Source organism: Bombus vancouverensis, chromosome 1, assembly GCF_051014615.1.
Source record: "Bombus vancouverensis nearcticus chromosome 1, iyBomVanc1_principal, whole genome shotgun sequence".
In the NCBI taxonomy this organism is placed as follows: domain Eukaryota; kingdom Metazoa; phylum Arthropoda; class Insecta; order Hymenoptera; family Apidae; genus Bombus; species Bombus vancouverensis.
Genome location: NC_134911.1, coordinates 20872374 through 20900319, shown reverse-complemented (window position 1 = coordinate 20900319; position 27946 = coordinate 20872374). Strand labels below are relative to the sequence as shown.

The window sequence follows — 27946 nt, the reverse complement described above, 5'->3', positions numbered from 1 at the left end:
ATCGATAGCGGCATGATGGCGCGCGATTCCAAATTATCGGATCGTTCCACGTGCAGACTGGTCCTTTGATCCGAGACTCGTTATGCCGGCAAGTTCGTTGTCCTACTTTCAACCCTCTCTTCGCTTGTGAATCTCTTCTGGTCTGGCCCTTACCCTGCTGATCCTCGACAACAGAGTATCATAAGGGGATGGGAAAGAGAGACGGACAGAGATAGAGGGCGGAAAAGAGGAAGAGGGAACCGGTAGAGCGAAGGGGTGAGTGGAACCACCCCCGCGATCAATACGGTAATGACGCCCCCGTTCCCGCGATGTTACTATGCTAAGCGTTTCGCTGTTTTATACCCGCGAATATGCCGCACTCTCGGAATCTTCGAGCTCTTTGAACTCGATTCATCGTGCGCTGCCTTTATCGAGTCATCTCCTCGTCTTTTGCAGCTTCTTCTTTTCGTACCGAAGTCAATGGCGTCGATACGCCCTTTTCAACGTCGCTTTTCCACGATATTCCAGCGTCGAGCTTGACGTTTAAATCGTTGTTTGAAGTTTGTATATGGAAACGTGGCCGATTAATTAAACTTGGGACACCGTAGGATGTGTAAAGCGAGTAAAGAAGAGGCGTTTGATTTTTTTTCACGCCGTTTACATTATTTATGGCACGAGTTGGCCCGTGAGAAGAGTCAACGATCCGACAGATTCTAATCGAGAGAAGTGAAGAGCTTATTGTGCATCGTGGTTCTCCGGCGTTGCGGAATTTTAATGGATCTGTGGCTGATTGTTTGCTTGTTGCTCGAGTCGTTTAATAGCAGGAAAATCGTTAAAGAGTCTTGTACGATTAACGTAGAATTTTTGTATGTTGTCTTAATTTTAGGTTGATTAAGTTGGAATCAATTGGCGATGGGGTGGTTAAGCGTTATCCATTTCTAAATGATAAATCTTATGGAAACATCGCGTTGTAACGTGTGCTGAATTATTTATAGGTAAACTCGGAATATTTATTTCATGTTCTTTGAAATAAAACTTTTGCTTCTTTGTTCTTTTCAAGTGTTACCTATGTGCAATACTTTGAATGTTGCAAACATATTTATATGGACAATGCCAAATTGCACTTGCATTTTATTGGCATTAGTAAAATTCGCTTCTCCTCCGATACTTCTCCTACTTACAACTAGAGAAAAGCTATAATCGGTCTCGATTAAATGTTAAATTAAACCTTGTACGTACACATCTATGAACGTTATCTGTTATCTGTTCAAACTCTGGTTCTTGAAAAGCGTCAAAAAATATTATTTCATTAGATACTTGCTATTTTCTTTCTATATAGTGTATACAAATGTTAGGAGAATTGCTCAAAGTCCAGTGTGTAAAAGATACGAAGAAATATTATTTCGTCTGATAAGCACTTTCTATTTCTTCTCTATAGAGAGTGGAGTTATCTTCTACAAGAAAGAAATAGACACACGTTTCTGAAATACACTATCAATTTTCCTGAAAGCTGAATACAGTTCAAAATTCATGTTGTATCCGAAGTATCTACAACTTTCTTGAAAACTTTGTCAGCATCCGCTAAAACTTTCGATAAGGGATGTGCTTACATTAGACAGCGATACGCGAAGAAGTCATACTTGTTGTTACATGGCTACATCGTTCACCGCTGAAGGGTTAAACGGTTGAAATTCGTGGAAAACAGGGTCATGAAGCTCGCGTCAAGAAGTTGGAGAGACGTTCGCCTCTCGAAATTACGTTTCGCCTCGGAGGACATATCGCTCGTTCTCCACGATCCACACACCGTACTGGAACGCGAGCGCGCTGCCAACGAAATTCCAGCGTAATTTCCATAGCTTTCGGCGGGGCAGGTGATATTTTATCTGCGGTTACGTGGATGGAGCAGCGGGAGAACGTCACGCGAGCTTCATCCCCGGCAAATTGGCCTCGGTAAAAATGCGCCGCCTGATCAACATCTACAACGAGCCGGTGTTAATGCCCCCGGCCCACCTTCGAACTTCCCGTTCGAACCTCGTCGTTCGGTTACGTCGCCACTGCCGCCGTTGCGAACGATAAAGCGTCTCCTTTTTACAGCCAATGAGGCGAAAAATTGCTGACCTCCTCTCCCTCGGCGCACCCCTCACACGATTTTCCAATAACTCGTTTACTATCGGGCCGCCACCCTCCTGGCGCGCGCGTTTCGGTCTGGGTCTGTTCGAAAGTCTCATCACGTCATCGACCCTTCGATCGACCACACTATGTTGACGCTATGTATATAGCATCAGGTCGAGTAAAATGTTTTCTTCGTGTATTTCAGGCTGATGATTTAAAATTAGAAAATTATTTGAAGAAATCGAAGAATTTCTAACGGGGTCGTCGCAAGTAAAGATTTCTATAATTATGAAATGAAAAATTAAGAGAGACGAATCAATCTCGCTTAGGTTGGTTGTAAATATAATTTTAAGCAAGTGACGCGCTACGTACGAAGATAAGATATTTTTAATCTATAGAAAGAGAAATTGCACGAATGCCACGTTATTAGAAGATGCAAATAAAATAGCTTATCGAGATGAAAAAATGTATCGGAATAATAGATACTACGTGGAAGTCTGTTACGAAAATTAGAAATGCAAGAAGAAGATTTTATAAATTAGAGAAAGCTACTATCTTGTACTTATTGAAACAATTATATTTCATGGTCACATTTATATATCAAATCCTACCTAGTTAATTACTCTTTCTCGAGCCTCTGTACAAAAATAGTCACCAAAGGAAACGAATAAAAAATTAATGAAAGAAAGGAATAACGATTTCGACATTCCTATATCTACGATAAAATCCAAAATATGGTTGACGCTCTAATAATTCCCAACAACCCTTTCGCTAAAAACCGCAGACTCTAAACAGCCTCAAAACCAAATACACTCGTGCCAGCAACCTTCGCCAAACTCCCAGCTTTAATTTCCCCGTGAGTCTCCTGGTTTCATCGAACCGGAAGGTCACGGTCGCGAGTAACTAGCTCGAAGTAGGTCTGGAGCACGCTCGTTGTTGCGACAGAGACCATTCAGCTCCGCTCTCCATCCACCGTTCATCGAGTATACGGTAGACAGAGACAGTGTCGGTAGTTCCAGTTAATTTTCTGCCGGCTCACCTTCATGGAGCCGGCGGCGTCGCGCGTAGAAAGCACATCGTGGGCTGCGAGCGGGGCAACGAGGGGGTGGTCCGAGGGGGTAGAGGACGAAGGGTGATTAGCGTGGTCCGCATGCGCGGTGGTGGCGGCAGCAGCCAGCAGCTAAGACCACGGGCGACCCGAAGCCCCCCTTTTCGTTTTGGGGGGGATGACCGAGGAAACGGGCCGCGACGAAAGGGGGGAGGGTAGGCGTAGGGGGAGGGGGCGGGCGGTGTCGACGGGGGTAGAGGAGGAGGAAGCAAATTAATACGGGCGAGCAAGAGGGTCCAGCTAACGAACGAACCGACGCCAAGTCTAGTACCGACCAGCGCCGCGACGCCTTGCAATCCTCTCTCTCCCTGTGTCTCACCCCGTCGTCGTCGTCATCGTCGTCTCGTGGCGCACAACAGGAACCTTCGATTCGTTGTTTCGCAACGTGCCACTGCTGATTACCATCGGATCATCGTCACACGGTGATGTCGTCACGATGCGATCGTTTTGCCCCTGGAATGCTGGAACATGGAAGTAGGATGGGACGCGTGAACACCGTAGTGAGAGCGTACAGTGTGCACGGGCCATAATAGATCAATCGTTTAGGCGGGGGAAGAGTTTCACGGGGACACGGTGAAGTGTGAACGTAGCTTTAAGCTTGACACGGAACGGTGATACCGTGACAGTGACGGATGCCGATGGGTTTTGGCGTTTCTTGGTTTTCCGTTGGTTTCGCTGCCAGTTAGATTGGGTGTGCAAGAGGAGGCTGACTCGGCTTTTTGCAAACGAGCTTCTGGCTCGTGGAGATGGCGTTTTGTGAATCTTCGGCGTTTGGGTGGAAACGGTCGTTTCTTTGTTGCCGTGACACGTTCCTTCAATGAATCGTTGTCTTTTGTCAGCGAGTTTTGCGAATCGTTATTTAATCGTAAGAATTATCGTTTACGTTTGATACGGTTACAAGTATGGTCGAGGATTATCAGTTGCTGGTTGTGTGTATTTTAACGTTCGACAAACACGCGTGACTGGCACGTGCTGTCAATATAAGAAAACCAAATGATTCTTACGCCTTTTAGTACGAAAAATACTAGACTGTTCTAGTATTTTAAGAAATATTAATAGCTTTGTGGAATTTTTAAGATATTCTTGAAAGGCATACATTTTAAAAATATTTCGAAGCAAAAGATATCGTCATAAATTATCAACGCGCTTTTTAATTTACTTTAATATTCGGAGACGTAACGAGTGACCTTTCTTCATCTTGAAAAATTCGTGAAACGCGTGCAGAATGGCAAAGAACGCGTGCGGCTGGTTCGGGCCAGCAAGAGGCGACCGATTAACTCGCTGTTAATTAGTCGATCCCTTGCTTCGATAGCGTGATTAACACCCGTCTGCCCTTTCCAGTGGCTTAGCTCCGCCCCGTACAATGTATTTCCTTCTTCGAGCACCGCCATTTTGCCAGTTTACACCTCCCAAGATCGTAATCGAAGCTAATTTCCGCGTGGTCACACGAAAATTCTCATTGCGTCCAACAAAGGAGGGAGAGGAAGAGGAACAAAGAACAACGATGATCGTACGATTATTCTTTCAATGTTATCCGTTCGTCGCAACATTGTTATTCTTTCATTGGTATTCGCTCGTAGCAACATTGTTATCTTTTTTTTTTAATTTGCATATCCGTGCGCGACTTACTTTTCCCATCTGATACTTGCTGATGCGTTCTAACTAGCCCTAATAATATAAGGGCCCTAGTTACATTTATTTATTTCAAGTTATGTAAACTTATGTCTTTCTCTTTCAAGGAAAAGGTTTTTTCTCCTTTCTCTGTTAGCAAATCTCTCATTGTGTATTTTTCTATTTCCATTCGACCTTTTCCCTGTGTAAAAATATAAAACTCTGAACTTTCTCCGCATTCCTGTAATTATAATTCATCAATAATCTGATAGATATGGACGTGGTTAAGTTTACACGTGATCTGCTTAATGCAATATCTATAAAAGAGCTGCATTTTTAGAGAAACTTTGTCCAAATGAGATATTAATTCGGCATTACAGAAATATTGATGACACGACTCGATATTTAGAGACCTAGCAGTATAGCTCTATAATTCATAAAAATGTTCACTGAAGACCTGCTTTTTCCAATCTTCTATTAATCAAGAAATTTTTTAATCGATCACGTATAAAACTCTCTGCCCCTTTGCTTCCTATTTCACCTTTCAACCCACATTTCGTTCAGAATCTTTCACTTTCTCAAACAAATATCTTCCCTTCTCGATCTCCTCTCACCACTTTGTATCTCCAAACTCCTCTGCATCATCTTCCAATATCGATCTTCATCGAACCACGTCGATTAAACCGATCCACGTTCTACCACACCATCTCGACCCACCTTGAACCATCACGAACTCACTAGAAAGCATATGACCTGAGCCATCGTGGCGAAGGAAACTGGCGATTTTCCGTGGCAGCGGACGAAATCACGAAACGCCCGGAGAAACGCGTATTCTTTCAGACGTTCAAACGTCTCGGACCAGCACTTTGTTCCTCTCGAGCTGACAGAATCGAAGAAGAAGCGAGCGGAGCGAGGCGGCCTCTCAGGAGAAAGCCAGTCGGCCCTACAGTCTCATTTTAATTAAACGAAATTCCGCGTGCAACAAAGGGCGGCAAGCCAGCCGGATAATTCGAAAGGGCAGATACGTGCTTCCTGGTTGGTCGGGTTTATAGAGGCGAGTGGCAGCAGTGGCTGCTGCGATGGTGGTGGCGTCTGCGAAGGAGGAGGGTGACGGAGGATGGAACCGGTTCTAGCTTTTCCCCGGGGTAACTAGGTGGTGAAGAGGGACGCAGACAGTGGCGAGGAGGGAACGAGATGGACAGAGACGACGGGAACCTGGCGAAAGAGGGCGAAAAAGGGAGAGGCAGAAAGAAAAGGAGGAAAGAGAGCGCGAGGGAGGATGGAGCGAGAAAGAGGGCTGAGAGTGGGATCGATAAAGGGAGTGTCGGCATGAGAATGGGGCAGAAGGAACACAAGGGTGGCCCTTACCCTAAACGAGCACCTTAAGCGGCTAAACGTGACGTAAGAAATTCGCCGGTGACTAGCAAACAATTGATCAACCTGAAACTTTAGTTGTCGAAGTCTGCGTTTAATTGGTCGCATTTCTCCGGTTCCACGGCCTGTTTTGGTTTAGGTGATTAGGTTGTAGGATTCGTTGAGAGATTTGCGGAGATGCGTACGGCGTTTATTCGTAATTGGCATGCGAAGAAGTGCGTGATTGGGGCGGCTTGAGTTTAGGCAACTTTGTTTCCTCGCGGATGAAGAAGTTTTTGGTAGAAGTTTCGGACTCTTTATTAGGAAATCATCTGTTTTAAAATTGGAATTTCATTGTATTTGTCGAAATAGTTGGAACGATGTTAGGAAGTGAAAATTACGCAGGATTTTCTATCTTGATATTAGAAGGTTAAGTTTAGAGTTAAGTATCTGTCGTCCCTGAATAAGTATTTGTTTATTTCTGTCGCTCAAGAAACCGGATTATAAATGCGAACTTTTAATTCATATCGTAATAAGCTGCGATAAAATTCATTTCTTGGATGCCTTCCCACGCGTCAGCAACCAATAATAAAATGTTGCAAATTCTCATTACATACCGACGTATTTTACTACAAATTTGATAGCATTGAAATTACTTAGAATAATACAATTTAAAGTTATTAATTACATAACTCATTGTTATACCAGACAAACTTCTCTCTTTCTTTTAATTAAAGAAAAATCCATTTACAATCGATATCGAAAACCATTAAGGACCACAGTTACGTTTATTATTAATTAATGCGTATCATTTGCAATTTCTCTCGATCAATTTATATTATCGAAATCTGCATTTTAACATCGTAGCTATAAAAGAGAATGCCAACGATTCGCTCGATATTCCCTTCGTCGCTATTTCTTTTATATAAACCTCATAATTTTATGAAATTTTAGAGAACTTTAGAGAAGTTGAAGAATTTCTACCATTACGACGAACTATTTCTTAATCCTTTTGTAGGTTATTTTCCAACATCTCAAGTAAATAAAGTAGGAATAAGAAAGCTTATCCCCCGAGTTAATCAAACCAACTATCCCCGTCTGTCTCGCGACCGAAACATATTCGAGTATAAAATCACACGAGCAACGTTTGTCTCCGTTTCATACTTAGGTTTTACAATCCGGATTCCTTGCTTTCGCAACGTTTCTACGAGGGAAGCATTCCACGCGTTTTACAGCGGCTCGCGCGTTTATTGCGTTTTCTCGTCGCTTTTATTCGCCGTGAATATGATTGCACGACGCGATGGCCAAACTAAACTTTGTTGCGAGGACGTTATTGCGAGACCAACGATTAGATACTCAGTTCGTCTTTAACGCAATCTTTCCCTCGATCTCGGCGAATACCGTGTGTAATTTTCATAGCTGTTCCGACGCGATCACCGCCATGATTACGGTTACATCATCATAGGATCCCTTGGCCATTAAGCGGTCCCGCTATTCATTAATGTCTTTTAAATAAATTTATTGTACTATAAAACCGGTCAACCGCTTTCCACGCATAAATCTGTTCGTTCCGACGCAGTTTCCCAGAGTATACCGCCTCGAAACCTTTTATGTAACGCCGTCACGATGTTACCATGCGTTCTGCACTTTCGCATTCTTAGAAGTGAATGTTGCTTATGGTTTCGGCCATAGACAATGTTCCAGTGGTATGAGTCAGTTAAGAGCTTTTTTCTTGCGAGTTGTGAAATTCGCAGAGGTTTAGAAAATAAGGAAGCGTTGCTGTACAATTGTGGGAAATTGTCGGAGATGTTTTATATTAATTATCGTGACGATTCAACCCTCCAATTTACATTGCTCGATACATGACGTAATATGGGAATTTGTTAATTTTTATTTCTTCTTCGTGCAAAACGATAGATTTTAATCGTTTATTTTGAAACTTGTACGAGGTAAAATATTTCCTCTTATAGTTATTATAAATTGCAAGTTGCTTTGCTGTATTTGATCGATCAGTGCACGATAGTAAAATTTAATCAATTTTTCTAATATAAAAATGAATGAAACGATACTAACAAAAGTGAAAAGTCATAATTTCAATATTATTGAGTATATAATCTATTTATGCAATATCCTTAAGAAAGTATTTGCCGATACTAGTATATTCCAAATGTATATAAAAATTCAAATATTAAGGAATATACTTTGATCAAAGAAATGACACTACCATCGTTTTTATCATTAATACAATGATACGAAAAAAGAAGTAATTTACGATAATACTAAGTTATAACATCCAAAAAAATAACTAATTTGTAATGATGACGTATCTGAAGAAATATGACTGAAATGATAAATAGATATGATAAAATCGCGCAATTTTGCCTGAATGATATTGCTTAAAAATCTTAAAATTTCATCGCCGAGAGGGTTAAATTAAATCGAACGACGATCCCGTCGCGCAAGAGCCACGGTATTCGACGAGTTATATAAAACAAGGGAAGTTCGGCGAGAGACAGGATAATCCTTGCAACCGGATTATTCGGGATTTTTCTTGACTGTAGGGTAAAAAAAGACGAAGAGGAGGGGAGTCGGTAGTTCCTCGGAGGAGGTTCCGTCTTCCTGCCAACCCCTGCTTGATATATTGCTCGCTCATACTCTCTTTCCCTTCTTTTATTCTTTTCTATCCTCCATTCGTTACATTATACGTCCAGCGTGTAGAACGACAGCTTCGAGGAGCACGCGCACTCCACTCTGTACGCTATCTACCCTGTTCACACCTGTGGAAAAAGGTTTCTCTTTGGTGAAATTGAAATATCGTAGTCTTTGGACGTAAAGATGTTCTAATCCAATCATATGTTTATATGCCAATATAATTGTTTCAATATATTGGTAATATTAATTGCAGTGATTTAGCGAGATATTTAATAGTAACGCGAAACAAAGAATAATTATAATATTTTATCAATGGTATATTACTTTAAGAGCCATTTATCTATTCCTATTTGTTTAAAGAACTTTTCTTATTTTTGTAATTCCTTACACATCATCAAGCCCACACTTATGAACCTAATTGGTATAAGATGGTAACAAAATAACGATGAAGAAAACATTTCTAAGAATTATATCTTATAACTATAGGCGATGTTAAAACATTGGTTCTTTAAATATATTTTATTTAATCTTCGTTAATTAAGTGTAAAATATACGTTGGTATCTAACAAGATTGCCACATATATCATCTTCGCGTAAAAAGCTATTAATCTGATCAATTGTTTATCAGCGATCCAACAAATTTCTATGTCTTATAAACTAACATTAACACTAGTATTTTTATAATATTTCTTAGAAATTCCATTATAAAACGTCTCTGTTATATTGCTTCTTTTTCTCCAATTTTCATATAAATGCTAAAAACTCTACAATATAATATATAACGTATTAGATATATAATATATTATATAATAGATTTAAGAACGTTCGTGTCTTTTTATATTTGGCTAACAAACACTGCACGTGTTTTCTCAGTTCCACGTTCACATATATATATACAGTTTACCACAAGTATCTTCATCAAAGACACAGTTTCTTCCCGGAGATTCTACGTACACAACAACGAAGAGGGAGACTCCTCAGACGTATCCTCTCTCGGTTTATAATATCATACACCGTCTCCGAAATAATGCTTCCAGCAGCTCGCGCTCCCGGCGCTGTGACCTGCTCTCCTCGTCTTCCTCATCTATCAACAGTTTTCTTTTCCCTCCGCCCCTTCCGCAGCGGCGCGCGCTTTTCCGGCCAAGATTTATGAAATGGTACTTTGTACAGTTCCATTTTAGCGTACGCCTCGATTTACTCGCCCCAGGGTGAACTCGAGCGTCGTCTTATTCCGGAACTTTCTACGAGAACGTAGAACGACGTCATGCTTCTACAACGACGTTCAGAGATTGAAGATTTCACAGAGAATGTAGCTAGTGATGCTTGTTTTACCAAGTTGGTTAATGTAATTGCTATTCCGTGGGATTTAGACGATTTCCAATGCAATCAGATAATTGATTGAAATGTTGTGGATAGACTGCGAATGTTTGTTCATTTAGAAGAAATTTATGAACACCGAAGTTTCTAGAATATGCAACAATATACGAGTGGAAAAAATTCATTCTTTTTTTTATGATATTCACAAAAATTGATAGAATTATAATTGTCACTTTATCTTTGTTTTTAATTTTCTTCAATATTTACGAGAATTTATATATAATAGGATATTTCACAACCAATATGAAGTATATAAATAATTAGTATATGAATATACAAGTAAAAGGAAGATTATCAATGTTTTATGATTTAGTTTTACTGAAATTAAATATTATCCTCTTTACTACTGATATTAACTGACATTAAATATGATTCTTCTGATTATTTAATAATAAAATTAATCTACAAATATAAAATAAACGAAATAAAATAAGTGCAAATGAGCATTTTTAGTTATGTTCTAAAGAACACATAACATCGTACTTAGTATGTAATTCTTACCTACGAATTCCTTAAAATTGCACAATGAAAGACAATGAAAAGCAAATTAGAACCCATGAAAGAACGAAAAAGAAGACAAACCAAAGCCGATATAAAGGATGCGTGCGCATAATATGCGTGGCACGCATGTCAGTGCAAGAGCGAATAGGGGTTGGTCGAGAAGAAAAAGGGATCTCACGTAAAACTTTTTCCGTACGTGTGGATACGTGGAACGGCTTTCAATTCGGCGAAGAGATTCACTCTGCACGGCGGCCTGTTAGACGCGATTTCAGCGCACCCTCTCGCCACACCCAGACCCACCCCCTTGAAAGTCGCATCCATCAAGGCGGAATCTCGATTTCCAAATCCACCCCGGTCGCGAATGCTTTGCCTTTCCGCTCTTGTTCAGCCGTTTCTTCTTCCTTCTTCAAGAATGCCACGGATCGCGTGACCTGCCGTCTAAACGGGCTCGCCTTGTAGCAGAATGTTGCAACGCGACGATCACGTTTCGCGTTTACTGCCTACCCAATGGAATTCTATCGCTCGGGGATGCTTTTATCGCGATGATCATGCGAATACAGTTCTTCCATGTATCTTTGTCTGGATTTCTGAGTTACGTCACACATTTACATACATTTAGGACTAATTTTATTATACCATTTCCATACAAGTTTCAATTAATACACACGAAGCGAATATTCCACGCGTTAGTAGTCAGCTTCTCAGCGGCGAACATTTTTTTTCTTCAATTAGTATTCCCGTATCTTGTTGTCTATGTAGTTTTGTAGCAACCCTCGGTCGAAATAATGTCTTGATTATACACACGCGTGACTTCTTACCAACACGGTAACACTAATATAACGTAGCCGCGATAAATCACTCGATTCAAATTTCGTCGACACATATCGTCCGAAATGTAGATTGTGTGAGCGTGCGAGTCGCGTCACCGTGCGTCCACGCGAACAGTGGCGCGCCATTAATTCACGCTTGTGCACGGCTGAAAAATACGAAACGCGGCATAAAAGTATGCGCGCTCCGAGACGCGTGCAAAGTATCACGCGGCGGCAGGTGCGTGATCACCGGGTAACGCTTTATCAAACACGTTTTTCTCTAGCCCGCCCGTACGGCCATATACACGCGTCGTACAGCAACGAAACGAACCGCGCCGTCACATTGTCGGACTCGCGGCTTCTCTGTGACATATTTTTACATAAAATTAATTAAGTCGACGCGGCCTCGACTCGTAAATAATCGTGACCCAGCACGTTGAATTTATTCCCGAAGCTTTTCGTGCGCCATTTGTAAAACACCGCGAACCGACCGAAACACGACGCGGAATAAAATATGAATTTGCCCGCGTCTTGATCGCATCTTTCTAAAAGCTGCGAAGAAAAAGGTTGATGGCGGGTGGTCGGGGTGAATATAATCGGGGCCGAATCGAGGAAAGGATTAAGCGGGCGGAAATTCCTGAATTTATTATCCTTGGGAATTTAAAATAGATCGTCGACCGGTACTCGGCGAAAATAGTTTTCTCCGGGCCATGAGAACCGTCTCATTTACACTGGTTCGTCAACGTGTCTTACCATAGGCGACTTTTATGTTCGTATTGAACGTATTATACAAAACATTAGAACTGTAATGAGATGCTACGATTATATTGATAAAATTCGAAACGAATCTGAAAATGTATATAGAAATTACAGGATATTTGTTGCAGGCATATATTTACCATATAATAAATATTAAATATGACCCGTTGAATATTCAAATTTGCTATCGACTGTACAAATACTTTTATGACTTCTGCGAAATGTATATCTGTACTAAATATCTTTTAATTACTATACGTATTTTCAGATTTCTTTCAAACTTGATCAATATGATCGTGATAGTCTTGCAACAAGGCTAAGGAAATTGTAAAACTTTGCATGCAATACACATAATATATTCATAAAGGACGTCTACGAGTGTTCGAATATTTTCGTAACCTTGTATATTCCCTTCCGTGTGACTTGTGTCGTCGGATAAGTGTTCTTTCTCATTTCTTTCCTCTCTTTTCATCGTTTCTTTTTCTTAGTCGTTTTTAAATGCTGCTTTTCACCTTCAACTCTCCACCTGTCGTCTTTTGAAACGGTGAAACGTTGCAGGTTAAACGACCAGGACATTCTTCCGGCTAGCGATAAAGCACCGTTTTCTGGCTCGCATACGCGATTTTATCGAGGCGAGATCGCGACGAATTCTCGCTGGTCAGAAACTCGTTTCGAGCGTTCGTTCACCTATGAATTCGCGACTGTAAGAACAAAGTCTACGCAGTCGTAAATAGGTTCCGGGTATTGGTTGATAATATATTGCTTGTGATACGTACAAATTGCACCTGTCCATCTCGCAGAGATGAAATATCGACGGCATGGTGATTAATTGAATTTTTCGCCGGATCAGTTGTTTTGCTTGCGCGGAAAAATTTGTATGCACCGATATCAACCGACCGCGTCTCGATTTTTGTACACGCGATCGATCGAATTCAGTTTGTTTACATCGTGTTTTTTTAATGTACTATAAGTGGTAATAATGATTAATGACCGTTGTCTAATCATTATTCTTTGATATCAATACTCATTTATGTAATGAATAACCATTTTTCGTATCTTTATTATCATTGTAAAAGCACGACATAAAAGGATATTGATAGTATGAAATATTATTGTATTAATAATATCGATAATATGATATGAAACGTTTTGAAAATTAACACTCTTTTTGCATTCGCTATTAGATGTACTCGAATAATTAAAATACTCGTGTGATTCGAATTGAAAGGATATTCGAGTTTACTTCGTTTCGTATTACCTGAATTAATTACAGTGCAATTAATACGTTAAGTAACACACGATAAAATAACGTGTAAAAATTGCATAAATACGATGTTATTAAGAAATATAAATAAAATAATTTACATATTGTTTTATCAAGGTGCAAGAAACGTATTGATATAATAGATACGCGTTATATAAATCAGATATATACAAAAACATATTCGTGATTTAAAAGATATCATTTTGTCATAAATGCTTAAATTTCCATAAATGTCATAGAAGATAAAAAGTAAACGAATAAATTGTAGGATTTAGATGCAATAATAACGAAAAATTAATAAATAAGTTCCAAATGATGTTAAGGCGCCGTCGCATACTTCCTAAATGGATTAGTCGGACTTTTATGTACCTAGGATTCATTTACGCAATTATATTTCGAGCTCGACAATCCTAAATCACACTTGTATCCTCAACTTAGCGTTTAACGTCCCGGTTCGTCTTGGCTCAAGTGGATGGATATAGTCGTTTACGATTCCTTTCATCCGGCGCGTCAGGATAGAAAACGATGATTCACGATCATCTAAAATCTAACATACGGAGAACCGGACGTGGTTTCGTAAATCTCGCAGGTGGACAAAGTGGCACGTTTGGACCAGAAATAGATCAAAGCATCTTGAACGAGTTCACGTCGCAGATGCACGCACGATATTCGCCCTCATTCATCTATATTTATTACATTGCGGTAGACTGGCTGTCGCCTGTGCTTAATGACGGAAGTACTGTGAAACTGAAACGTTTGTCACATCGAAGATGTACGTAGATTTTACGAATTCGGATTGTCAGTTTCACTGCAGACAGCCCTTTGAGAAATATTTCATATGCGCAGAAATAAACTGATACTTAATACATGTGATACTCGTTGTCAAGATAGAAAGTACATCATTTTACCGTGTTTCTTATTTCAACTAAGATGAATGTTTATCTTTGGCATCACGATATAAGAACTTATCTTTTCTTACTCTAATTTTATGTGTAAAACAGGTATCTGATATGTATGTTTTCTGTGCCACTTATTTTCTTCTTATTAACATAAAAGCAAGATCAGTACAAATAGTATCTTGACTAAACAGCTGCGAAAGTTATTTATTTATATTTTTGTATGCTTCAAATGACATTTTTAATACTTCGTAGTCAAAATTTCATATTACGTACTAACAAATATGTAAAATTAAACGAAAATTTCCTAACAATTTGACGATTTTGACACCAAAATTAACCTTTAATTCTTCTTAAGCGATTAATCTCGATTTATTATATAGCTTATCTATTGAATAATTCAAATTGCCATTATAATTCCTCATTAGGAATTTTAACCAGCCTACCGTAATCTTAACTGTCAATTGCGAAAAATCTCTTCACAAAAATTTGAATTACTCCAATATATATATATATTAAAAATAAGGAAAAAAGTGCTCGAAAACCGAACTCGTCCAGAATCATGTCCCAGTTCCTACCTTGGAACCTTTCCCTGATTTCCCCAACCAGATAAGGGGCCGGACTCGTTAACGATTCGGTGTCCAGAATCGCAGCGGTGGAGCGTGGAAGAAAAGGAGGCTTCTGACGAGGTAATTATCGGGCCGTCTCCGGGGGCAGCTTGCGATCGCTGCACGCGCGCGCGAGCGGGTCCGCGCGGACGTATCCTTACGCGCGGCTACCAACGACCGCCACAAATTACAGTTTTCGAGCTGGAACGATCGGGTCCCGGCTTTGCATAAAAAATTATACGCCGTTTCGGAAGTAGGCCGCTTCCGGTCTCCTTGACGAACTATCCCACTCACGATGGATCCGCCTTTACGGCTGCACGCGCTCGTGTTCGCGTTACCGAACAATTTTCGTGTGTCTCTCCGGTTTTTCAAAATGATGGAACTGACCGATAACGTACCATGACTAACCGGTTTTCCCTCGTTTTTTCACTTCCTTCGTAATTAACGTCGGAAAGACACGAATGCTCTGCAACTGTTCCCTGCGTCACGGGCTTTGAGAAATCGCGAAACGTCGTAATGATTAGTTGATTGCGGATGCTTATGCATTTATAAGAAACTTAAAGGTGCAAAAATACGCAGAAACGTTGTTCACTTTTTCGAATACGTTTAGTGAACGAGCTACGCTATCGATTCAGCTATAAGCTGCCATGTTCTATTTTTGCTGAACAAACAGCTGAAGAGCTTCGTCAATGAAAAACTATAGAAGTTGAATTTCATTTTTTGTATTTTCATATAGCGTTTGATCTTCTAATCTACTGTACTTTTTTCTGGATAGAAATATTGCTCGATTCAAGCAACTTTGCAACACTGAATGATTGTCAGGTACAGATTTGTTTTTTGGATAACTGTTATTTTGTGTAGACTATGGAGATTAGGTGTTGCTAGTTTACGCAAGTGCAAGCAGCGAATGTAAAAGAATTTGAGTTTGTTTTATAGATTTCACTATTGTTAAGTAATCTTCTACAGGAAAGTTGCACCTTATGTGATAGGTGAAAGCAGAAGATCGTGGGAAACGTAAAGGATTTGTAAGAATTTGATTTATTTCTTAATTTGTTTGGCTACCGTTGACAGGATGATGATAATTTAAAAAAATAAAGAAGATGAAAGAATGATGTTGTCGATGAAGATAGAACATTCCTTTCATTTATGGGTATATTTATATCATTCGCACTTCAAAAGAATTTATTGGCAAGAGACATGGATATTTTTCTCTTTTTATGAAACTCAGGATCTTGATCAATACATTTCTTCATAATGAACTGACAACTTATGTATGTTTTATCTGATCAATATATCACGGAAAGAAATTTATGAGTATCACAAGTTCTTTAATATAAATTGCTCAATTAACAACAAAAATGAGACTGACTCTCGGTAATATGACATATACTAAATTATTCCGTTCGTGTACAGACTGAAGCTAAAAAATATAAATAAAAATTGCGAGTATCGTTTCTTCGAACCATTTCCATGATTCTATAAAACTTATTCATCGACACCGGTACTTTGGTTGCATTAAAGAGTGCTTGTAACGTATGATCTCATTGCAGAACTTGTTTAATTCGAAGTTACATCTTCTGGAACATGATTACTGTGGAACCTCGCCCCCTTTTACATTTTGTATTTCAACCGCGGTTCAGCCGATGTATAACAATAAATTGTTAGTCATAAAATTGTTAGTTTGCACGTAATTAAAGGGTATGAAGTACAGTACACCTAAAATATTACGCTCGGTTTATGTCCTTTCGAGCGTTCTTTATTAAGGTTGCGACTTGATTGTACATATTTCCTTCGATAGCTATACAGTTCGGTGTTCGATGAAATATGTTCTGGTTCGACCCACGTAGAAACGATTAAACCAGATGCAAATCTCTGTAAAAATGAGCAGCAATAGCTATCAGCAATCGGTAAGTTATGAACAAAAATTGCTGCTGTTATCGTAAAAGCCATCCGAAGTATCATTTTTACTTTGTACAATGTATTAATATTTGAAATATATTATACGATAAGGAGGATTTTGATTGAAACTTTTATGTATTTTTTGTATGCACAAGAGAGACGCGTGTGTATCTTAATGGTACGGATTATTTATATCGTACTATTTCACACTTTTTAACCTTTTGTTTATTATTTGCAAAAGATCTAATATACCTACTGCACAAAAATGATGACGATAATTTGTTTATGATAATTATCTTACGATAAATATGCGTGAAGTAATTAATTATTCAATGGAATATCTATTTTTTCCTACAGACATAATTTATGTATACAATAACAATAATGTCAACCTTCGTATAACATAATTTTCTCCACAGTATAATTCTGTGATAATACGGTTGAGAAAGTCAAAGAATATTAAACGAGGACCTACACATTATGTGACGTCTATGGTGCCTAATAATACATAAAACGTTTTTATTACTCCGTAAAAAACATACAAAAGGCGATATAAAATGCAGTTACTCGTTTTGTCCGCTATTAAATTTGCCCAACGCCATAGCAGAGCGTACAAAAATCACTGACATTTATAATTACGCTGCGTTATGCACGATCGACAGAAGTTTAAATTCAGCACACGTGACCCATAAATATTTTAAATCGACCAGAGAGAGGGAGAGAGAGAGGAGAGCAGAGGATATGATATCTACCTATTGCTATTTTTGGTGAATACAATGCCTCTTCTGATAATAAACGTAAATCCGTACATTATCGTACCAATTTGTAACGCAATTCTTTTTTTCGTTTGTAAGCTGCGCGATATTTCAAAGAAATCAACCTACCTCTGCCGTGTTATACGAAAATTACGTATGAATTCAAGGACCAAAAAGATAAGTCGAAGCACCAAAAGAAGAAAAGGAAAAAGGAGAAGGAAAAAAGAACGGAACAATTTTCTAATAGCGTCATTAAAAGTACAGCGTACAAGTGGCCATGCTATCGATTAAATGGTGAATTAAGGCGAGGATCGGTGTGCTCAAATAACACGGTGCACCGGCATCGTTCCTCCTATCCTGTCGCATTTCCAATAAGAAGACGAAGACGGCACAGGTACGCCTATGTCGATCGTTCGCAACCCGTTCTCTGGCTCTCGCATTTACAACCTCGCATAAATCTGCAACGCAGTTTCGCCGCTACGTTCATTCGCACCCCTCTATTTCTGCATCGTGGAAACGACACTTTACGACTGCCGAACCAATTTGTTTTCCGTCCCGTTCGCGTCTCGACGACAAAGAAGGAACAGTTTGTCCGGCGACGATATTCATTAACGTCGTTTGGTACGTCCTTCGCCAAACACGAGCCAATGATATTGATGACGATTCCATTCAATTAATTCTGTCTCGTTTCCCTATTATAAATTTCCATCTGGTGGTTACGCGCCACTAATGTCGCCGCCATCTCGCGCGCGAATCATGCGTCGGGATTTACAATGGTACTCACGAACCGAATGGATTATCGGTAATACCATTCCGATGTCCAGCCGGGAATTATAAATTGTTGTCAAAGGGACGCGTTACTTGGATGTTCAATTTTGAATTTTGATACGTCGGGTCGGTACGCGATTATTTCGGCTTGGCTGCAGTCCGAGGTATTTTCAATGTGGTAAGGTTGTATTGTAATTTGTTTGGCATAGTTGAATGGTTGAGTTTTGATACGTTGGTGCGTTTCGGTGGTTTTGTCGGAATCGAAGGAACTTTTAATATTTTGTTAGTGGTACTGTAATTCGTTTGAAATTATTCAGAAGTTGGAATAATAAATAACGTAGGTGCCAGAGGCGAAGATTTTCGATATAAATAGAGAACATTTCATTTGGACGTTTATATCGTTTATCATTTGAACACTCGTCTTTCATCGTTTTCTGTCTTTATGGATAGAAAATATATAGTGAAAATATATCATCGTATTTACTATATCTGTTGTTTACGTATTAGTTAATTAGGTGGAAGTATATTAAATTTACTTCCATACAAAAAAATTTGATACTACGAAAATAAAATGCTAGAACCTGATAGAACAACGCTTCATTGAAAAATAAGAATATTACGTATCCTGCATTCATAATTATAATTAAACTGTTATGTGATAAAAACAGATAACTATATATAATTATATTTCAATCTCGATAAAGGTGAACATAAATATTTACTAAAAATATCCGTATATTCTTGGTACTTAATTAAGTACCAATCGTTTGTTTCATAATTCTTTGCGTTAAAATAACATGCTTCATACATACTTCTTACATAATAAAGAAGATAAAACAATCATTACACGAATGAAGTATCCTATCCGTTCGTCGTAAACTTTTCCAAAACCTCCACAAAAGGATCTAAAGTCGTTAAAGTATCCATTAACCCGTCACCCCGGAACAACTTCTCGCCTAGCAATCACTTTCATTGTATCAAAACTTCTTCTCCAACCTTTTCGCGCCAAAATTTTATTCCTCTCATATTCTCGCACACCTTAACTAGGCAAGAATCCGCACGATCGATATATTACCATGGTTGGCGCGATCGTAAACGAGCGTGGCCGATAAATTGCTAGACGTCCCGCCGACAATGTCGTCGTTATCGTGGAACTCTAATTTAAACGCTATTAACCTTTGCTCGTTCGACTTAACGATGACAGCCGGGCATGAGGATACGAACGGGGCCCGTGACAGTGATCGAGCCTGCGCAGGAAACACCTTTCGATAGATATCGAGTGTTAACGAAGTCAATAGGGCAATGCCTGTCCTGAACGGGGACAGGACAATAACCGATGTACCGTCCGTCTGTTCGCCTCGTTGACCGGTTGCGTCCTCGAATGGGGATGGCCGATGTCAGCGTAAGGAGCAGGTGCGACCGTGACTTGCCTTCTCCCCTACGTTCATGTACGTGTAATTACGCTTGCGCGTATCTCTATGTGGCCCTGCGTACACCCCCGTTCATAAGTATTATCATACTTGCTGTATATGATCAGCTTTAAATATTATTAGTCGATATTATGCGGAGTTTTATGCATTTATGGAAAATGTACAGATACAACAACGCGCAGGGTGCATATGTACCATGGCATCGTTCTAACACGAGACTCTTAGAAATCAACTCGGTCAACTCTACTGCTTGTTCAGTTCTTAAATTCATTGCATAAGTACACGATTAGTATTCGATTGTCGAGGAGCAAGCGACCTATCTATCGGGTTACATCGTATAGCATCGGTTCGTTTATTGCAGCAAGATGGTATAATTAGATTCTAAGGTGAATTAAAGAAAGAAAAAAAAAAAGAAGTTGATCAGTGTAATGTTCATTTTTCTAATTTTGTGTATCTTTTTATTAAGTTTTCTATGCCAGTTTTATGGCACTCGAATGGTAACAATTCTCTTTGTTTTAAACGTAGCTGTTACAAGTACCAGGTTGCTTACGAGATGACCTAATAAATTAAAAATATATTATCAAAAATATCTAGACATATTCGATTTAAAATTGATCGTTTCTCCTTTATTATGACGCAACTTCGTAATTTAATTCGATACAGTTCTTTTGCGATATTATTACTGGTAAACTCACAACAATTGTATAAATATGATAAATATCTTGTTTAAGGAGAATGAAACGTATTAAACGGATATTGAACATTCTAAGAAAACGTGGTGAACGATTATCATTGTTACGAACACTCTAATTATAATACCTTGTATCAAGTCAGGATGTCTGTTAATATGTACTTATGAACGGGGGTGTACACTTGTACTATAACATCGCACGTGCTCTAACCTCGTCTAACTCGCCATCCGCTGCTTGTAACGACAAGACAGCGTTGCGATACGTGTGTACATACCGGGGCCATGTATGCGAACGGTACGATGTAATGTACGGGGTGGCTTAGCCTACGTGCATCGTGGTTGGCTGAATTCTGTGTAATACGGCTTTGCCTGCGTAATTGTGAATTTTTGAGAGGGCGGATCGTGAGAAATATGGTTTGGAATGTATAATTGAGTATTTTCGGAAGCCTCGTTTCAGAGAGACGTGGGCTGTGTAATTGTGTTTATGAAAGGGGTGCTTTGCGAAGTATGGGTTTAAACGTGCGATTGTGGAACTTTACCGAGAACTGGGACAGGATGTAGATTGTAGGGAAGCTGTCTCGTAGATTTGATGTTGCGTATGCAGATGTGTTTAAAATAACTTAAGTAGTAGCGTCATTCATATTAGCGTAGGAAATGTGAGGAGGAAATTTGTTTCGATTAAATTCTTTATTGTGTATCGTATATCCTATGTTCAATTAGATAATTCACCAATTGCGAGTAATGCAACGATTAATTTGCAGGACATTTAAGGAATTAATCTGTTTAATTAATCCACCTTGTACTTTTTAATATCCTATTGCGAATTATACATCGAATTGTGTATCGTATTTTTAATCAAATTGTAAATGATCTAACGACAATCTTTTTTATTTGGTTTCAGGTAAGACTACAGAATGTAATTAAACTGGATTCTTCCGATTCGACGGGACTTGTGTAATGGAAATGGACTTTATGTTCCATGCTACAGAATGTAAATGCCTTCGTGTATGTTTCTTTTGAAATATTTATACACATAATCATTATACGTAATGTTTAATCGCTTAATTAAGGTACGCCGTGATGTTTATTCATTTGGTCACACGTCATTTATCTCGCATCATAATGAAATATAATACATAATGTAAATTACAAAATGAATCTTTTATATGTTAGATCTATCATTTAGTAGAGAAGTATTCTTATTTCCATCATCTTTTATTTACATAACCGGTACTCTTTTGCTCAATCGAGTTCTAACTGTACAGTGTTTATTCAATTTCTGTTCACCCAGTAAACTGGAGTGGTTCGCTTGAAATTACATAAGGCACAGTTAAGTGACTGAAATGCAGAGAAGCAATTAGTATCTTGCGCAAAGGAGCCGCGCATTGATTCAGAACGATTTTCCACGGTTTCGTTGGCAGAATTTAGTGGAACGGCGCCTTACTGCGTGCATCAGGTAATAGGTGCTCGTTCCGAAAATATTTTCATCACTAGTTATACACGTTTAATTCAACAATTAGCGAACAGTTATACGAAACCATTTATTGACCTAAATGCTCAGGCGTTCGTACGTTATCATTTTACGTTCGAATCTAACTGTACCATCAATAGACAGAGTATTTCCGCATGAGGTACTATGTATAACATTTGACTTTTATTTATTCTCACGGAAAATAAGTGGCATCTAAATACAGTAATCTCGTATATTTCCAACTAGCATTAAAATAGTTTATACTTTAAGAGATAAGTGTACCAGTATTTCGTCTCTCTTTTATTTTATCTCTTTGTTAATGTATCAAGGAATTATCGAGAGGTGTTAGAATTTCAAGCTGCCTCTTTCCAAAATTCTTGAATTCTATGAAACACGTGTCTAACGATTCTACATTTTTCACCGACGATGAATATACGTTCATTTTCATTTTTTATCTGAAACTCTTCTACAGATAATACGTTAGCCTACGTTATCGACTAAAAGTTTGAAATCTCCTTCGCCTATATCAATTTTAATCGTGACTCGATATGTCCCTGAAATTTGTTAACTCTATAGAACATGTGCTTAATGATTCCAAACTTTGTTCGATAGACGATATTCGTTCCTTCATGTTCCATAATTTATCACGAATGTAAAATGGTGCATAACTATTTATTATTAAAACTTACACACGAAACGCTTAGAGTTCGCTCCGAAAGCACACGATACTCGTTACCATAAAATTCATGAATTCGTTCTCTCGTCATAAATACCCGAAACTATTCGATTCGTTTCTGCAACATTTCCTAATAAACCTGGGAATAATTCACGAGACCGATTAATAACGGACTTCATTTAAGCAGTTTAGACATTCACGTGGTTACACGGCGAAATTAATACTCGCCCATCCCCCGGAGACCCAAATGATACTCCGCAACATAAATTATTAATTACATGTACACAGACAGACGCGCAAAAACAGCTCGGTATAACTCGTGCACGCGTAAAGAATGACGCGAAACAGAGGGCCAGAAACGTATAAAGAGGGATGTTGTCAGACGGATTGAACATCTTCGTTTGGTGGTTGCAGCGGCTAGACTTATTCACAATGGTATGCATATATCATTTATGCATGACACGCAGGTACGAGTTAGTATGCGTACGCGTATACGCGTGTGATAGTGGATGCATCCATCTGCATATCCAGCATAGCGAGTATCGTATTATGGTCACTCCCCCGCACGGCGTGCAACGTTTTTCCTTTCATTTTGGCCTCGTTCCATATATTTTCGCGTTGCTTTACATATTAAACAAGTGGGCTATTAAATATGTTAAGACAGCCGGCTACATAATCTGAGCTGCGAGTATCGAGTACGGATGATTTATTAGAATCGTAGTGATTTTATCGAGAATTAATATCGCGGCTAATAGAAATCATGCGATTAAATTATCAGAATAAGAGGGACGATATTGCAAGCTGTAGAAAAATTTGCGCTTAACGAAATCATGGCGCACGTCGAATATTAAGATATCGTTCATGCATACTTATCAGTGTATGAGAAAATATGACAATATGCCAAGCTATTGAAACCTGTTCTTGTGTGCCAAGAATCTTATTAAATGGTAAGATTTGTCGGTTGCTTAATAGAGCATGATGTAAAAATATGGGAAAAAGTCGAAAGTGGAATTATCAAGATATGCAAAAATCAAATATTTTTACTAATTAAAATTTAAATTACTTAGTTACTTATGGAAGATTTGGTGTTTCTTTTGGATTTATGGGATTTTATGTCTCTTAATTATAGTATCATGTTATGGTCTCGTCTATTACTGGATACTATTAACACCTGGTTGAATCCTGTTATATATGTTGATGAAAAGTCAAGTGCTATTATAATTAATTGGTTTTCAGTTGGGTTTTTAAGTCGAGAAATTACGCACTTGTTTTATATAATAGTCTTATTGTTCTCCTTCCTTATTGTTTCCTTTTCTCCAGTTTTGTATTTATTATACTTCTAGCACTGTACTTCCGTATCTATTATACTCCTAGACTTTTATGCGTATTAGTTGTAGGCTGTTGAAGGTGCCATAAAAGTGGTATCTGTATTTTCAATTTTAATTTTCGATATCTTTTTATTCTCGGTCTTTTATTTCTTGTTATATCGTTTAGGCTTAGTTAATTCTACCGAAATCTAATGAAACAGCTATTTATTCATTTGGATAGCCATATGATTATCTAACATTAATTTATCCTCTGAATGTACAGCCCCGTGACGCACTACATTATTACGAATTAATCAGATCATTTAGATTAACAATCGGTATACGGTGAATTAATTTTACTCCAATCAATTATTATTCTTGCAAATTTACATGCAATATAATCTATGTCTAATAGATAGTAATGATGCATAGAGTACAGAGTAACAGTGAATAAACCATTAATGGGATTTATCGATATCGAGCTAGATGACGAGTTAACTCTTCCTGCCTGGTCAAGAACTTTAATTGTTTCCTCCAGATAAAACTCAAATTACATAATAAAAAAAAAATCAAAAGTAGTTTTATTATATAGGAAACATCAATACATATATACTAGCTTCTTAATTTACCTCTAAATACGACGAAAATATTCGAACACCTTTTATGGATACGTAATGTGTATTACACGAAACATTTTAAAATTTCATTATGCGATGCAACTATCATAACCATATTGGTAAAATTTGAAACCGATCAGAAAATATAGAAATTGTAAAAGTATCTAAGCAGTCAACTATCCATTAAAATTCATAATCCTCAATATTCAATGGGACCATATTTAACGCTTATTAATATATACTTAACGCAGCTATTGTGTATTTATCTTTGTACCGAACTTATATTTGCAATAAATATTTTTTAATCTTCATGTACATTTCCAAATTGGTTTCAAATGGCCAACTACGAATACTTTCTTGAACCAGTACATATTTTATCATCATCGTAATTTTTGTCACACTATTATACTTACTGCCTGGTGTACCGACCTCACACCAGCCAATCAATTCTAAGCTGCAAGAGAAATCTTACACGGGTGACGTCTCCTAAGGTAGTAAAAATGCAATAAACGAACAGAAACCATAAGCGAATAATCGTCTATGTATAATATACTTGAATATAAAATATAGGCGGGTCGTTATAATGTTACGAAATTAGTATATGTATCCCTAGATACCAACCAGGCAGTTCGAAGTTAAAGGTGTGTCCAAAGCGATATCCATGAATTTCGCCGACGAGAGAGGCGATCGATTCGATTCGAAAGGGGTTCGTCCACCTTCCACCTGGAGGACATCTCGAACTGAATCGTTCCCGGTGGATTTATGCGCGGCGTTGCTCGCGGAAACACGCGTCCCTTATCTTCTTTAATTCATTAACCCGCTCACCGCACCGCACCACGCGGCCATTACGAACTCCCGCAACGCCTCCATTAGTGCGTATATTCACGTCAGTCTTTACACCGCATTTACAAGTCACGACACGCGGGGTTAACGTTATGCAACGACCCAGCCGATCTCTCTCTCTCTCTCTCTATCTTTTTCCTTGTCTCTCTCCGTTCGTATCTCTCTACGCGTATACGTCGGTGCGCGTACCGCACTAATTCTCACACTAATTCTCGCACTAATTTACCCATGATCCGGATACGCATTCGCATGCATCAAACCGTACACCATGCGCTTGTACCAACACGTACGAGGCCTTGTATCCCGTTCGTACACTGTATGAATACAATACGCGGCAATACGTGTGCATTATGCACGTATACATGTACAGGGTAATTCAACAGGAACAGAACATCTATATATCTTCGTTACGTTTATTCGATCTACGGTGATTTTAATCTGAAATCGAGATTCTGCGGTTTCAAAACTTCGTCGTTCGATAATATTTAAAGATAAAGTTTGCAGTAATATAATATTGAATAACAATTATGTGAGAGGAGAATTTATTCTTTGTCCTTTCTAACGATACGAATAATCGTTTCCTGTCCCTTTTCTTTTTTAACATTTAGAGACTTAATGAATATAAAATAATTTGTTTCACTGTCGCTTTAAACTTTCGTTGTCGTAATACGATTTTGTATCTTTTATTATTAGAATTCATCTTTTCGTAGGTTATTATAAGGCACTGTCATAAGTTTTTAATTCTACTATTGGTACTAATATAAGATAGGGTATTTAAATAAGAAATACGACATAAGACGAGTAGGTAATGCGAGGAGAGAGGATGAAGCGATTCTTGTAATAGAGAGTAAAAACAGCGTGAATAGCTTAATTCGCGAAATTTGTTAAAGAATAACGAAAAGAGTGTTAAGACGACGATAACGTGTCGTAAATTTTTTCATTCTTTACCTTAATTTTCGCTACGACCCTTGAATTTTTATATTTCAATTTTCATTGTAACGAATAAAAAATATCTGTGATGCTTTAAAAAGATGTTTGACATGAAATTGAAACGAAAATGTGCATAGCACAATAATGATCTAGCCATTTTGTTGGAACTAATGGTATTTCTTAACGTTAGAAAAATATAATTGAGACGAAGATATTATATAACCGAAAAGACGTGACGCGATTAAAAAATGCATATGCTATCCTATTTTCGTTATTCTTGGATAAAAAGAATTGCTGTTTGTATCGTTGTAAGTGTCTCTTATCGATCCACCCTATATACAGGATATTCGCATAATACGTACATGTTCAGAGTACGCGGATCGCCAGAAGGATAATTTCGATCCCCTTGAACGCGATCGTGTGCGTTTCTATTGGTCTCCTCTACTGGGTGGTATCTTCGTCACGAGCATCTTTCTGTCACTTTAATATCTCGCTTGTATTTGCATCATACGAGTACACACAGTTATCGTAGATCGTAAAAGATACATCGCGTGTCTAGTTCGTAGCGGATGATAATCGATGTCTCAGAATTTACGAGCTTTAACAACGTCGCCTTGTCCATATGATCGAGGTACCATCACGTTGAGATTATCGGGATCGTCAACCGATGATCGTCGTCGGATGAAAGTGGTTTCGATGAATGTTCCTTTTGCATTTTAACCGGTTCTCTTTTTTTCTTCGTACATCGTGATCGCGAAGCTTCTTTTTCTTCATTGTAACCGATGTGCTTCTTTTAGTTAGATCGATATACCAAAATAGATCGTAATTATACAGATTATAGATCGATAACATCCTGGTAGATAGGAAGTAACGCTACTCTACAACATTCTAGAATAATTTACATATTGGTATAAAGATCGAATTTATTTTACTTAGAGCGTTGAAACGTCTCTTTGCTACAAGAGTAACGTTGTTGTAAGAATAAAGTGTTGGGTTCGTACAAACGTAAAATTGATCGTAAGGGTGTCGGACCATTGTAGCTATTCCATGTGCATTATATGTAAAATTATGTTATCAGTAAAGAAGAGAAAATATATCGAATTCTATTCTCAATAACTGCGTTGCAGATATCAGTGATAAAGTATTCTTTACTTCTATATAGCTTTTTACAAAATGGTCTTCTTCGAGAGTATTATTATTTAGATAGCAGAATTCTTAACGAATTATTTTTTAAATTTCTTGCAGTCTACGAAACACGTATACTTTATATACTTTTCTACGTTATACGCACTCTGGATTTTTGCACTTTCATTAAATTTACCACAAACGCCAAATAATCCACAGTCTATTAATCAAACAATAGCAATCACCGAGGCAACATTCTCTCAGAATCTTCTTTGACGTTTCTCGAGCGCAAAACCTAAGGCATCGAGCATTCATACATTCCTTTCTTAATTCATCGACAATTTGCCCGGAGCGTGCAAGTCGCGTGGAAATTATTCATCGATGGTTTCCACCCTCTGTATTGCG

General features: G+C 38.3%; 1 protein-coding gene and 1 long non-coding RNA gene across 2 annotated transcripts in view; both read left to right on the top strand.

The window, feature by feature from the left end:
* LOC143303288 (UPF0489 protein C5orf22 homolog) overlaps positions 1-27946 on the top strand; it is a 339177-nt gene that overhangs the window by 218282 nt on the left and 92949 nt on the right. The gene's annotated exons all lie outside the window — the stretch shown is intronic.
* The window catches only part of LOC117158721 (uncharacterized), a 183330-nt gene that overhangs the window by 81351 nt on the left and 74033 nt on the right, over positions 1-27946 (top strand). Inside the window, exon 2 of the long non-coding RNA XR_013058266.1 lies at positions 21474-21577. This is a non-coding gene — a long non-coding RNA (uncharacterized LOC117158721). The remainder of the gene's footprint in view (positions 1-21473; positions 21578-27946) is intronic.